This window comes from Homarus americanus, unplaced genomic scaffold (assembly GCF_018991925.1).
Source record: "Homarus americanus isolate GMGI-L3 unplaced genomic scaffold, GMGI_Hamer_2.0 scaffold11022, whole genome shotgun sequence".
In the NCBI taxonomy this organism is placed as follows: Eukaryota; Metazoa; Arthropoda; class Malacostraca; order Decapoda; family Nephropidae; genus Homarus; species Homarus americanus.
The window spans coordinates 14,405,029-14,419,640 of record NW_024737068.1 but is presented as its reverse complement, the minus strand read 5'-3'; the positions used below and the strand labels follow the sequence as shown (position 1 = coordinate 14,419,640).

At 45.1% G+C, this 14,612-nt stretch overlaps 1 long non-coding RNA gene across 1 annotated transcript in view; it reads right to left on the bottom strand.

The window, feature by feature from the left end:
• Window positions 1-831: 831 nt before the first annotated feature.
• The window catches only part of LOC121872988, a 151,384-nt gene continuing 137,603 nt past the window's right edge, over window positions 832-14,612 (bottom strand). The window contains exons 4-5 of the long non-coding RNA XR_006090190.1: window positions 5,103-5,146; window positions 832-879 (exon numbers count right to left, since the gene is read on the bottom strand). This is a non-coding gene — a long non-coding RNA (uncharacterized LOC121872988). The remainder of the gene's footprint in view (window positions 880-5,102; window positions 5,147-14,612) is intronic.

Below are 14,612 nucleotides of genomic sequence, written 5' to 3'. Positions count from 1 at the left end.
CTCTGAAGCCAGGAAGACAAGCAACACGTCCGCCGTCCTTCACCGTCTCACGCAAGCCCTCACTCACTCACTCACTCATGCATCGACCTTGTGAGTGAGTGAGTGAGTGAGTTAATGAAGCTTGGTGATATGACTCTCTCTCTTCAAACAAAATACATTATATATGAATATTTTAGCCTACACTTACAAACACTTCCCGCACCTTAATGCCGCACTTCAAACACTTTATTCCACTTAACACCTTAATCAACGTAGACACAACACATGCTTAATTCTTCACTTTAAAACACAGATAAATAACAGCATTACTTACAATGACAATGCATATAACGCTGGCTGAAGGCTGTAAAATGAATGTGTGTGTGTGTCCGTGTGTGTGTGTGTGTGTGTGTGTGTGTGTGTGTGTGTGTGCGTGTATGTGTGTGTGTGTGTGTGTGTGTGTGTGTGTGTGTGTGTGTGTGTGTGTGTGTGTGTGCGCGTGTGTGTGTGTGTGTGTGTGTGCGTGTGTGTGTGTGTGTGTGTGTGTGTGTGTGTGTGTGTGTGATATTCGCCCCGTCTAATTACCACTGAGCACGACATTATATTAAGAGAATGGAACACGCGGGCGTTCTATCTCATGAGGTAATGTACACAAACGTACACATAAAACCAGATGATACAAACACATGTATACACAGGAAGGATAAACATATACATACATGGGTATACATGTAGCTTACTCCAAACACACACACACACACACACACACACACACACACACACACACACACACACACACTGGGTCCCAACACAAACAAAATTTTAAAAGAGAGAGAGAGAGAGAGAGAGAGACGCCCCCTTACCTTCATGTCGTTCCTCTGGTAGTGTAGCCATCCGCCGCTAGAGGGGAAGAAACAACATGGTAAATATTCTATAAACTAACAACAACAAGTTAGGTTAGATTAGGTTAAGTTAAGTTAGGTTAGATTAGGTTAAGTTAAGTTAGGTTAGATTAGGTTAAGTTAAGTTAAGTTAGGCTAGGTTAATTTAGGTTAAATTAGGTTAGGTTAGGTTATACTAGAGCAGGTTAAGTTAGGTAAGATTACATCAAGTCTATTAAACTAGGTTAAGTTAGGTTAGGTTCCTATATATAACCTAGATAAATAAAACATCCATTCTTCTATAAAGTTAATAAAAAATAAATAAATAAACAACGCCATTCAAGAGTAGCTCAAGTTTACCCCAGTGTGTGACGTAGGTGTACCAGCAGTGTGTGACGTAGGTGTACCAGCAGTGTGTGACGTAGGTGTACCAGCAGTGTGTGACGTAGGTGTACCAGCAGTGTGTGACGTGGTGTACCAGCAGTGTGTGACGTAGGTGTACCAGCAGTGTGACGTAGGTGTACCAGCAGTGTGTGACGTAGGTGTACCAGTAGTGTGTGACGTAGGTGTACCAGCAGTGTGTGACGTAGGTGTACCAGGTGTATGTCGTAGGTGTACCAGCAGTGTGTGACGTAGGTGTACCAGCAGTGTGTGACGTAAGTGTACCAGCAGGTGTGACGTAGGTGTACCAGCAGTGTGTGACGTAGGTATACCAGCAGTGTGTGTCGTAGGTGTACCAGCAGTGTGTGTCAGGTACCAGCAGTGTGTGACGTAGGTGTACCAGTGTGTGACGTAGGTGTATCAGCAGGTGTGACGTAGGTGTACCAGCAGGTGTGTCAGGTGTACCAGCAGTGTGTCAGGTGTACCAGCAGTGTATGACGTAAGTGTACCAGCAGTGTGTGACGTGGTACCAGCAGTGTGTGACGTAGGTGTACCAGCAGTGTGTGTCGTAGGTGTACCAGCAGTGTATGAAGTAAGTATCAGCAGGTGACGTAGGTGTACAGCAGTGTGTGACGTAGGTGTATCAGCAGTGTGTGACGTAGGTGTACCAGTAGTGTGTGACGTAGGTGTATCAGCAGGTGTGACGTAGGTGTACCAGTAGTGTGACGTAGGTGTACCAGCAGTGTGTGACGTAGGTGTACCAGTAGTGTATGACGTAGGTGTACCAGCAGTGTGTGACGTAGGTGCACCAGCAGTGTGTGACGTAGGTGTACCAGCAGTGTATGACGTAGGTGTACCAGCAGTGTGTGACGTAGGTGTACCAGCAGTGTGTGACGTAGGTGTACCAGCAGTGTGTGACGTAGGTGCACCAGCAGTGTGTGACGTAGGTGTACCAGCAGTGTGTGACGTAGGTGTACCGTAGTGTATGACGTAGGTGTACCAGCAGTGTGTGACGTAGGTGCACCAGCAGTGTGTGACGTAGGTGTACCAGCAGTGTGTGACGTAGGTGTACCAGTAGTGTATGACGTAGGTGTACCAGCAGTGTGTGACGTGGTGTACCAGCAGTGTGTGACGTAGGTGTACCAGCAGTGTGTGACGTAGGTGTACCAGCAGTGTGTGACGTAGGTGTACCAGTAGTGTATGACGTAGGTGTACCAGCAGTGTGTGACGTAGTGTACCAGCAGTGTATGACGTAGGTGTACCAGCAGTGTGTGACGTAGGTGTACCAGCAGTGACGTAGGTGTACCAGCGTGTGTTGGTGTACCAGCAGTGTGACGTGGTGTACCAGCAGTGTGTGACGTAAGTGTACCAGCAGTGTGTGACGTAGGTGTACCAGCGGTGTGTGACGTGGTGTACCAGCAGTGTGTGTCGTAGGTGTACCAGCGGTGTGTGTCGTAGGTGTACCAGCAGTGTGTGACGTAGGTGTACCAGCAGTGTGTGACGTAGGTGTATCAGCAGTGTGTGACGTAGGTGTACCAGCGGTGTGTGTCGTAGGTGTACCAGCGGTGTGTGTCGTGGTGTACCAGCGGTGTATGTCGTAGGTGTACCAGCGGTGTGTGACGTAGGTGTACCAGCAGTGTGTGACGTAAGTGTACCAGCGGTGTGTGACGTAGGTGTACCAGCAGTGTGTGTGACGTAGGTGTACCAGCAGTGTGTGTCGTAGGTGTACCAGCAGTGTGTGTCGTAGGTGTACCAGCAGTGTGTGACGTGGGTGTACCAGCAGTGTGTGACGTAGGTGTATCAGCAGTGTGTGACGTAGGTGTACCAGCGGTGTGTCGTAGGTGTACCAGCAGTGTGTGTCTATGGGTGTACCAGCAGTGTATGACGTAAGTGTACCAGCAGTGTGTGACGTAGGTGTACCAGCAGTGTGTGACGTAGGTGTACCAGCAGTGTGTCGTAGGTGTACCAGCAGTGTATGAGTAAGTGTATCAGCAGTGTGTGACGTAGGTGTACCAGCAGTGTGTGACGTAGGTTATCAGCAGTGTGTGACGTAGGTGTACCGGTAATTTTGTGACGTAGGTATCAGCAGTGTGTGACGTAGGTGTACCAGTAGTGTGTGACGTAGGTGTACCAGCAGTGTGTGACGGTATTGCCAGTGGTGTATGACGTAGGTGTACCAGCATGTGTGACGTAGGTGCACCAGCAGGTGTGACGTAGGTGTACCAGCAGTGTATGACGTGGGTGTACCAGCAGTGTGTGACGTAGGTGTACCAGCAGGTGTGTGACGTAGGTGTACCAGCAGTGTGTGACGTAGGTGCACCAGCAGTGTGTGACGTAGGTGTACCAGCAGTGTGTGACGTGGGTGTACCAGTAGTGTATGACGTAGGTGTACCAGCAGTGGTGACGTAGGTGCACCAGCAGTGTGTGACGTGGGTGTACCAGCAGTGTGTGACGTAGGTGTACCAGTAGTGTATGACGTAGGTGTACCAGCAGTGTGTGACGTAGGTGTACCAGCAGTGTGTGACGTGGGTGTACCAGCAGTGTGTGACGTAGGTGTACCAGCAGTGTGTGACGTAGGTGTACCAGTAGTGTATGACGTAGGTGTACCAGCAGTGTGTGACGTAGGTGTACCAGCGGTGTGTGACGTAGGTGTACCAGCAGTGTTGACGTGGTGTACCAGCAGTGTGTGACGTAGGTGTACCAGCAGTGTGTGTCGTGGTGTACCAGCAGTGTGTGACGTAGTTGTACCAGCGGTGTGTGACGTAAGTGTACCAGCAGTGTGTGACGTAGGTGTACCAGCAGTGTGTGACGTAGGTGTACCAGCAGTGTGTGTCGTAGGTGTACCAGCAGTGTGTGTGCGTAGGTGTACCAGCGGTGTGTGACGTAGGTGTACCAGCAGTGTGTGACGTAGGTGTATCAGCGGTGTGTGACGTAGGTGTACCAGCGGTGTGTCGTAGGTGTACCAGCGGTGTGTGTCGTAGGTGTACCAGCAGTGTATGACGTGTGTACCAGCAGTGTGTGACGTAGGTGTACCAGCAGTGTGTGACGTAGGTGTACCAACATGTGTGTGTGTCGTAGGTGTACCAGCAGTGTGTGACGTTGGTGTACCAGCAGTGTGTGACGTAGGTGTACCAGCAGTGTGTGACGTTGGTGTACCAGCAGTGTGTGACGTAGTGTACCAGCAGTGTGTGACGTAGGTGTACCAGCAGTGTGTGACGTAGGTGTACCAGCAGTGTGTGACGTGGGTGTACCAGCAGTGTGTGACGTAGGTGTACCAGCGGTGTGTGACGTGGGTGTACCAGCAGTGTGTGTGACGTAGGTGTACCAGCAGTGTGTTTACAAGGGTATTGACGTCCTGTTGTTACACCTGAGTCCCCGCGAGGTTCAACAGCTGTCCATCTCCTCTGGCTTACTGATGAGGCTGTGGTGGTGAGTGAGACCTAGGGTGATGATATGAACGTTTATTGTGATGTCTTGAACGTTTATTGTGATGTCTTGAACGTTTATTGTGATGTCTTGAACGTTTATTGTGATGTCTTGACCGTTTATTGTGATGTCTTGACCGTTTATGTGATTATTTGGACGTTTATGTGATGTTCTAAACGTTTTTTTTTAGGGTTTTGTTTTGAATGTTTCTGTTGTCTTTTTGTGAACGTTTCTAGGGTGTTGTTGTGAACGTTCCTGTGGTGTGGTTTTGAAAGTTTCTGATAGTCTTGTTTTAGACCTAACCTAAAAAACCTAAACTACCCGAACTAAATCGTCTAAGGATGACTATTTCTCTCTCTCTCGACACACACACACACACACACACACACACACACACACACACACACACACACAGTAGCAGGAATCACCACTCACCTGTTAGCCCTTATCCTTCATCATTGTCCTCGCCACACGAAGGCCTGTGAAGATAAAAGAAACATCGTTATACACAGAGAACAATACACAGGTTACACCCACACGATGGTAAATACAAGTCACCGCTACACACTATCACCAGATACAACAAAGACAAGCTTGACACTCCAGCATTACTTTTACTCCATCTCACAGTCTAAGATGATTCCCACCTGTACAGTATCTTACCTGAGACGCCTATACCAGTTGTACCAGTCACCTCTTACTCATCTGCGACGACTGCCAGACACACCTGTACCTTACATGACACTACTACCAAACACCTGTACCTTACCTGAGACCACTATCTGGGTTTTTTTTTATCAGGGAATTGAGGATACTAGTGTTTGCATCTATGTACATGTGTACTTGTCTTGTCCAACTACCTGAACGTGGCTCCACCTGCGACTGTGTGAATGAATACATTTCCCTGCTAGAGGCAACCACGGCGCTCACCACACCGTCCCCACTGTTCCTGTTCTTATTGGTGATCTAAAATATCCACTGATAACTAAAACGCCAAAGCACTTACGACTGGCTCTACACTACACCAGGAACGTAAAAAATGCCCCGTTTGTGGTTAGTCAAAGGTTAGCTGGTACTACTGACACCCGCCTCCCCTCCGGGTCCGCTTCCCAACCCACGCGCCCCGTCTCCTCCCCCTCTGGAGAAAACGCCTTCACCAGTCTGTTAAAATTACGTCCGCCCCAATGATGTGTAAAAAAAATACTTGGAATTGCATAAAACGTAAAAAACGTGGGTGGAGACTAATGAGGTCCTTGTTGAGCTGCAGGGAAGAATGAGGGCGTGAGGAGGGATGCCTCATATAGCTACACTAATTCTCACTTATTAAAGGAGTGTTTCATATGAGTCTGTCGCAAGCGAGAGCCATCGTCTGAGAAAATGTGTGGGTACCCCAGACACACAATGGCCTGTCAGTAAAAATAATTCTAAACAAATATTCACGTAAAATATTAGAAAATAACACGAGTGAGTGGGAGTGCCTCAGACAGCGGCCCAAGGCAAGTCATTAACAATTAGACATGTAAAGACTGGACACGAATAGAGCACCGCAGGACAACTTTAAGCTTACCTAAACTTTTATTTAAACTCACAACCTAACAATAGACTACAGGACGCCTGGACGCATTAACAAACACAACTAAAATAACACACACACATTTATGACAGCTGGAGACATACACATTACACAACTCGAGCAACTTGTCATCATTACCTACCTAAAACAACAAATACACTAACAATAATTACTTAATAAGATCATCCGATGTTGAAACGTGATTAATTCTGGTCATAAACTCTGACAAATTTTCATTCCGATAAATAAAATTATTAAAATATCGTAGAAAATGCAGAGGTAACACTTGACAACCACACAAACACGGGATCATCAAGAGAGTGAAGTGCTACGAATCATCCAGTATACACACACACACACACACACACACACACACACACACACACTACTGGGTAAACTAAAATATGGTTTACTCCTCCCTGATGACTCTAAGTGGTGCCTCAGGCAGTTGTCCACATCATAACTTACTACTAAATATAATAATCTTTCACCATCTTCCTCCATCTCCTGTTCTTCCTTTATTTCTCCTTCTGTCCTTCCTATTCCTCTCCTTTTTTATCCTTCGCCCTTCTTTTTCCCCCTTTCGTCCTTCTCTTATCTCCCACCTATATCTCCTCCTCCCTTTCCTTCTACTCCTTTCTTTCCTTCCTCTGCTACCCCCTCCTCCTCTTCCTCCATTCTTTCCCTTTCCTCTGTAGGGTTGGACCGACCCCCCCCCTCATCCACACCCCCAAACCCAACCTAAATCACAATCCTACAGTCTCCTTCCCCAGTCCTAATCCTACACTCTCTTACCCAGTCCTAATCCTTCCATCCTCCTCCTCTGTCCACCTGTCTCACTACCCAGACGAGGGCTACTGCCACCAGCCTGTGAAAGTGGTCACTCCAGTGCCTCCTCCAGCCAGCAGTCAGATAGCACCTCACTCTAGATATAAAAAAAAAAGCTGACTCATACTACTCAAACTCCTCCCACGGTTTATTTTGTAACAAGTTTTGGTTCACATGAAGATTAGCAACCTCGACTTTCATTTAATTTGGTGATTATAAGAAAACTCATGCTGCTTGCTTGCTTGCTTGCTTGCTTGCTTGCTTGGGTTGGGTTGGGTTGGGTTGGGCTGGGCTGGGTTAATCTTAAAGTGAAATAAGCTGGGGGGGTTAATCTTCAGGTGGTCCCAATTTATTTAACTAATTCACATTAATAACCAACCTGCTAATGGGTGTTAAGAACTTTTATGACAACACGACAACAAAATCATCAAATATATAAATCACAATCAAGGTCCATTTAATATTTTTTGTTGAATATTGTCCACTTCAGATTTATTGCCGTTTCGCAGTGAAGGTGACGCAGTGTAGGTGACGCAGTGTTGGTGACGCAGTGTAGGTGACGCAGTGTTGGTGACGCAGTGTAGGTGACGCAGTGTAGGTGACACAGATGTAGATAATGAAATTTAGTGAAAAAAGTCCGATTCTATTTTTTCATGCATTCATCTGTATGGCGGAAGTGCGGGCGACATCTTAACTACTGAGAAACTTACATATTGTACTTGGTAATACCTGTAATTTCCGCTGGACAGGTAACACTACACACCGCCTCAGACAATGATGAGTTATATTGTACAGTATACTATGGCTGGTGTGTGTGTGTGTGTGTGTGTGTGTGTGTGTGTGTGTGTGTGTGTGTGGTGGTGTGGTGTACCATCACGTAACGTCACCAACTTTCCCAGCAGGGAGGCCACTTACTTGTCACCATACACGAGGTTTTCACTTCAGCTCCACCTGTCACAAATACACCTCCACCTACTCCACCTCCACGTACTCCACCTCCACTTACTTCATCTGCACGTACCCACCTCCACCTACTCCAACCCCACCTACTCACCTCCACCTACTCCACCTCCACCTACTCCACCTCCACCTACTCCACCTCCCTCCCACCTCCACTTCTTCACCTCCACCCACTTCACTCCACCTTCTCCACCTACTCTACCTCTATCTACTCCACCTCCACTCACCCCCCCACACACACACTACGAATGGTTACAGCAATACACTTTTATCTCTAAATACTGTAACCTACTTGATATAACTGATACAGAATGGTACAGTAATCAGTAAGGTAAGGTAAGGTAAGGTAAGGTAAGGTAAGGTAAGGTAAGGTAAGGTGATAGTTGTAAATTAGTATACACCTGGCCCAGACGATGTTTATTTAATTATATATCTTCCCCTGTTTATTATGTGTTTATATTAACTATATTTAACAAGGAAGAAAGTTCTAGTCCCGTGTATCTAAATTAACTTGATTTAATAAACTCTATATTGTAATATCACATCTCTCAAACTAATACACATAATTAATTCACAAAGTACAGTAATTTGTTAATATTTACCTACGACAAGAGGGATATGTCTAAAGTTAATATACCCTTCAAGAGCTAATTATTTCAATGTCTCTTAAGTAAACGTTCTTGTAAGTGCAGAATCGTCCTTTATAAGTATCATCAAACCTTCAAATAAAACATAAATGAACAATATAATACTTTTAGTCTCTCTTCATCTATAACGTCAATTACTTATAAATATATCATAAGTACAGGATATTACTTTTAACGTTAAGTATAAAAAAAATGTTGCCTCTTACAAATATATTAAAAGTGGCGTATTACTTCTGGTCTTGAATGGGTTTATAATATTAGTATTTACCTGTACCGTCAAATACAAATAAGTGGATAAGAAATAGGTACAGATTATGACTGGGTGTAAAGGAAGAGTGAGTGGTGGCTCCATCTGTCGCCCGCAACACTCGTCACGTCACAACACAACAACACAATTCACCCGGAAAGTAACCCACGACGAAGCCAACCGCCTCCCTTCTGTCTGTGTTTGCTTATCTGCCTGTCTGTGTCTGCTTGTCTGTCTCTTTTTGTTCTGTTTGTCTGTCTGCCTGTGTTGGTTTGTCTGTGTCTGTCTGTCTGCGTCACGAGAAACACCATCACTATTATCTGTAACTCAAAAACACACACAAACCCTCGTCTCTGTGTGGATGACTCATGAGCTGGTGGTACTGCACTGTTCTTTGTTGGTTGTGAGTATTATGGTCCAAGGTTTACTCATTCCTATGTTAATGTATCCCCCCTCCTCCCTCCCTCTGGTACTGTGGGGAAGCATGCGACAGGCCCACGTTACGATATATACAGGTGTAGATTAGAGGATCAAATGGTGTCGAAATTGTCCTGAGATTCTACAGTACTATATAAATGATCGTCTTTTGTTTGACATTACTACTAAAGCCTTGGATCATCTGGCATCAGTGTGATCGTCAGAGTGTCGGCGGCAGGAAGGCTGGCGCCCTCACATAGTCACACAAGTCCTCTAACAGCACCAAGATGGTCATGTGGCGGCAGTTGGCGGCCCGGGGCAGTGTGGTGGTGACTGCTGCCAGATGGCGACACGCTCCTCCCTCCCTCACTAAACCTCCACAGGTGACAATAACTATGAATGATAATATTCACATTATCTTATACCGCTGATCATCACCAAGTATAGAGTTTATTATAACTAACCTTTGTCTTCATTAATTCATATTCCCCCGACCAAAATTCTCAGACTCGTAGAAAAATTTAGTCATTAGTTATACTGTACAGTAGTGAGGTCTCAGTACTGGTCTGACGCCATTTTGATCAACATCACAATAACATATCTAAAGCGGATTAGATAAGTTCTCACACACTAGACAGGAGAACTGAACCTAAGAGCCTATGAGACACACCATATTATACCCATCACTAACACACACTCGGGTATAGAGTTAACCTTAATCCCAGACGAAGAAAAACGACAATATAACTAAATATAACGATAATAAATATACTACAAAGATAAGATAAGAGATTACTGCCATTTACTTTCTTTCATCAGATGATTAAGGCTTCACACCTCGAAGGTTCATTGGTGGCATGGTACTATTTCTGACCCCGAGTGTTTACAGGAGACGTTAACAGTGTGTCTCTGGGAACGACAACAAAATATCACTAGTGTCACTGTAACTGTGAATCTGTAAGGCACGTCTAGGTAGGAAAAGTTCAACCTGGGTGAATGATTGTACAGTTATGGATTCATATTAATGGTTTATATCTGACATAACACTGGTGCTTTCTGGCCATAAAGTAGTATTTTTAACTTACCCTGCACGCACACACACACGCGCACACACACACACACACACACTCTAACAGTATCGGAACACCTTTGAACCCCTAAAAGACTCATTAACTGTATATAATAGGTGTGTTACGGTAACGTGCGTGTTTGTGTTACGCTACTCCGTTACGGTAGGTGGTTACGGTGAACGGTGTATAAAGTGTGTGTGTGGGAGAGGAGTGTTTCACTAGTTGGCTACACACACAACACAACATCATACACCACATCACACCACACCACACCACACAACACATCTCCATCCCAACACCTTCCAGCACCACAAATACTACCACACCAAATCACTTCTCAATATCCTCCACATATATTAAAGTTCCCCTTAAAACAGTGGTGATGGGTAGGTAGGTACCTTGGGGTTACTGAAGCTACGATCAAAACAACAGCGGGTATGTTGCTCTTGCACTGTGTCGTAGAGCCTAACTAACTCGCCTCTCACAGTAAGAAGGTTTGAGTATCTAATTTAGGCCCAAAGTGCTCTTGACTTTACCATCACCCGCCCTCCCTCCTACACACATACTTTCACCTGCACTTTTTTTTTCTCTCTTCTCTCTCTCTTACACTCTTGATAACAGGTAAAACATTTCTTATTAACCCACATATCACTCTGCCACACCTTATGGAAATGTGTTAGTGTTTGTGTTGTATGAAGTTATTGCATTAGTTCATCTATATTGACTAAAGATCAATTTTAATCTATTTTTTGTCTCTGAAGCAAAGTTCTTAAGGTGTCATTCTATATCTTAAACTTATGTGATATTCTCCAGCCCTGCTCGTATATACTGTCCAGTCACGAATAAAAGTTCATTTATACTCCGGTTCGAAACTGCACCGAACACAAATGAGACACTACAAGTGTTATCTATAGGTAATGAAGCAGTTCAGGGATTCGTTCCAGCGGTTTGGAGCGTCAGGCGTGTAATGGGATTTTTACTCACGACTGAACATCTCAACACAGCTCGTCCTGCTTGGGCCAGTCTGCCATGGTTACGACACACTGGGAGCTGGGGGTTGGCTTCAATAACGTAACATCTTATTACCCATTTGTCTTCCATTACCTAAACGTTACTTCTAATGGCGAGTAACATTACGTGTTTCTTCCAGGGTCTTGTGATGCTACGTGTTCCTTCTCCTGGTCGGTGGCGTGTCCTCCCGTGTGTTGCAACAGTTCCACGTGTGATCTGTAATTCCCTGTTAACATCATAATTCCCTGCAATATCCTGTAACGTTAAATGCCCTTCAAAGACTTGCAACATCACAGCTATATCCAATAAATTTACGAAATACAAAATATACCTATACACCTCTACAGCCTCCCTCCCTCCACAAGTCACTAATGTATCACACATTGTATTCATCTTGCATGGCACTACAAAAACCAACGCCGGTACATTGCAACACAACACCATCCCAATCCAGTTTAGCAATATCATAAATTTAACCTGACTAGCAACACGACACACATCCTCACACCTTACGACATCATCCATCTCTTCCTACACTTGCAACATGACGTGCTGCCTGTCTGTCTGTCTATCACGCCTGGCCGCCGCACCTGTAGGGTGGTGACGGCGTGGTATAGGGTGACCGCGAGCAGGAAGGTAGTGGAGCGTCCCAGGGGCCAACACTCAGGTATCGCTTTCCAGGGACCGGATCTCCTGGACACATTACAACGGGACCTACAGCTACCAGGCCGAGCAGGGAAGGCCAATACTGCACCAACACAACTGATGATCTTGCAGGTAATGCTTTATAAGAGACAAACGCCCCAGGTGTCACGTATCTTGGCTAATTCATAATTCTACTGAGGTTATTAATATCAGAGGAGTCGTTACTGTTAAACCGGCGTTACTGAGGTGCCACACTCCACACAGCATGACAGTCGAAAGGTCATATAACGTGCCTTAGTGATCCACTCATCTGATCAAACACTACAAAGATTCATAAATTATCATACACCTGAGGCATTAAGTCCCTGATGTATATTATTACTAAAACTCTAATGATTTACCTCTATATGTGAGAAACAAGTATAAATGTTAACAAGCTATCAGACATGTGAGACAACAAATCCGTATTTTACTAGCTACACCGATTATCCCCTGCGACATATTTGGGACTCGTGACCCGTCCGCCAAACTCTACACCGGAACACCTGACCACTTTTTAGTTTCCACTCACGTAAAAACGAATTACATCAGGTTGATATCCAGGGTAATTGACATGACTGAACCCACTAACGATCGCCACAGTAGTCATTAAACTACAAACACGTTAGCAGGCCCCGCGGCTCACTGTCAGGGCCTCCTTCCGTTACCTTAATGGCATGAGGTGACCTTGTACCAAAGTCGCTGTCTGTGCCGCCAGGCTTAAAACCTCTATCTCTGTGACACACTATAACAACACCATCACACACCCTCACACACCACTAAATCAACACCATCACAGCCTCACACACCACTATAACAACAACATCACACACCAGTACACCCTACAACACCCTGTAGTTATTTCCGATCACCTGAAGATTAAACAACCTTACACTAACCAAATCTAACCTAAAGAAACCAGACCTAATCTAACCTAACCCATCCTATCTTAACCTAACCGAATTCTCCCCCCCCCAAAAATAGTGTCGGACGGGGAAGGTTGAAAGAACCATCAGGTAATCCGTCATAACCGTACACACCTTCACACCGTGGACGTGAGACCAAACACCCAGATCAACAAACAGGTTTATTACTATACCTGGCAGGGGTTTAATATCTCCATTACCTCCTCACCTGATCTAATGTCTTCTTTAACTAGTTCTCTGGAGCCAATACATGACCCAGTACTTGCCGCCAACAGTGCGTAACAGAGACGTGACCGAGCGCCCAAGCCGATCACTGGCGAAGAGGATAGAGTCAATAGAAATCGTTCGCCAGTCCTGATGCCATGATGTTTCCTCTTGTTTGTTTTTGTTTTTCACTCAAGCCATTTTTGTTCTGTTGTTTTTATCGTTATACCGGCGAGTAATTTTTTGTATCACTTTTAAGGATCACATTCGGATCTCCTCAAGATTACACATCCTAGTTTATTTCACTTTTAGAATAACCACCCTAAAGCTAACTTAAGTGCCATGATTTAACCCCTTGACAACGATGACTTAAACCCTTGACTAAGACGACTTAAAGCTTTGAGTAATAAATAATGAGTAATAAATCCACCAGAGTTATGTGAGAGAGAGAGAGAGAGAGAGAGAGAGAGAGAGAGCCACTACCTTGTCTATTTCCTTAAGACAACTGAACAAACATTTACTTGACACCGACAGCTCACAGTCAGTCTCTCTTACAACAACAGAGGATTACTAGAAGGAAGGAAGGAAGGAAGGAAGGGGCAGACTAAGAAGGCAGAGAGAGAGAGAGAGAGAGAGAGAGAGTAAAAAACGCAGAAGATAAGAGAATGAAGGAATGAAAGTAGGGAAGGAAGGAAGGGAAGAAAGCAGAAAGAAAGTAAGTAGGAAAAAAGAAAGAAGAGACAGTTGAATGAAGAAAGAGAAAACGCAGAGTACAAGAGTAAAAGGGAAGAAAGGAAGGAAGAAAACAAAACCTCCCAGCAAAACAATTATCTTCACCATAAACAACTAACCAGATACTTGTCAGTTTTCAGCAGTATATGTTAGTTATCCCAAGTTCACAGAGAGCAGACTCAGTAGGTTAGCATCATCAGGTTGTGACAAGAGCGACAGTAAGCCGACTCCTGAAGCTACAAACACGGTCTCATAACACACACACACAGAAGCCCTCAGTTACGACATAGCAAACCTAACCTAACCTCTACACACACACACACACACACACACACACACACACACACACACACACACACACACACACACACACACACACACACACACACACACACACACACACACACACACACACCACACACACACACACACACACACACACACACACACACACACACACACACACACACACACACACACACACACACACACACACACACACACACACACACACACACACACACACACACACACACACACACACACACGAGGGTCTGGACTGGAGAAGATATAAGTAAAGTCCTTTTGTGTCTATGAGGGTTGACACAGCCACTGAACGAGCCCACGAGAGAAGCTGTAAGGGGAG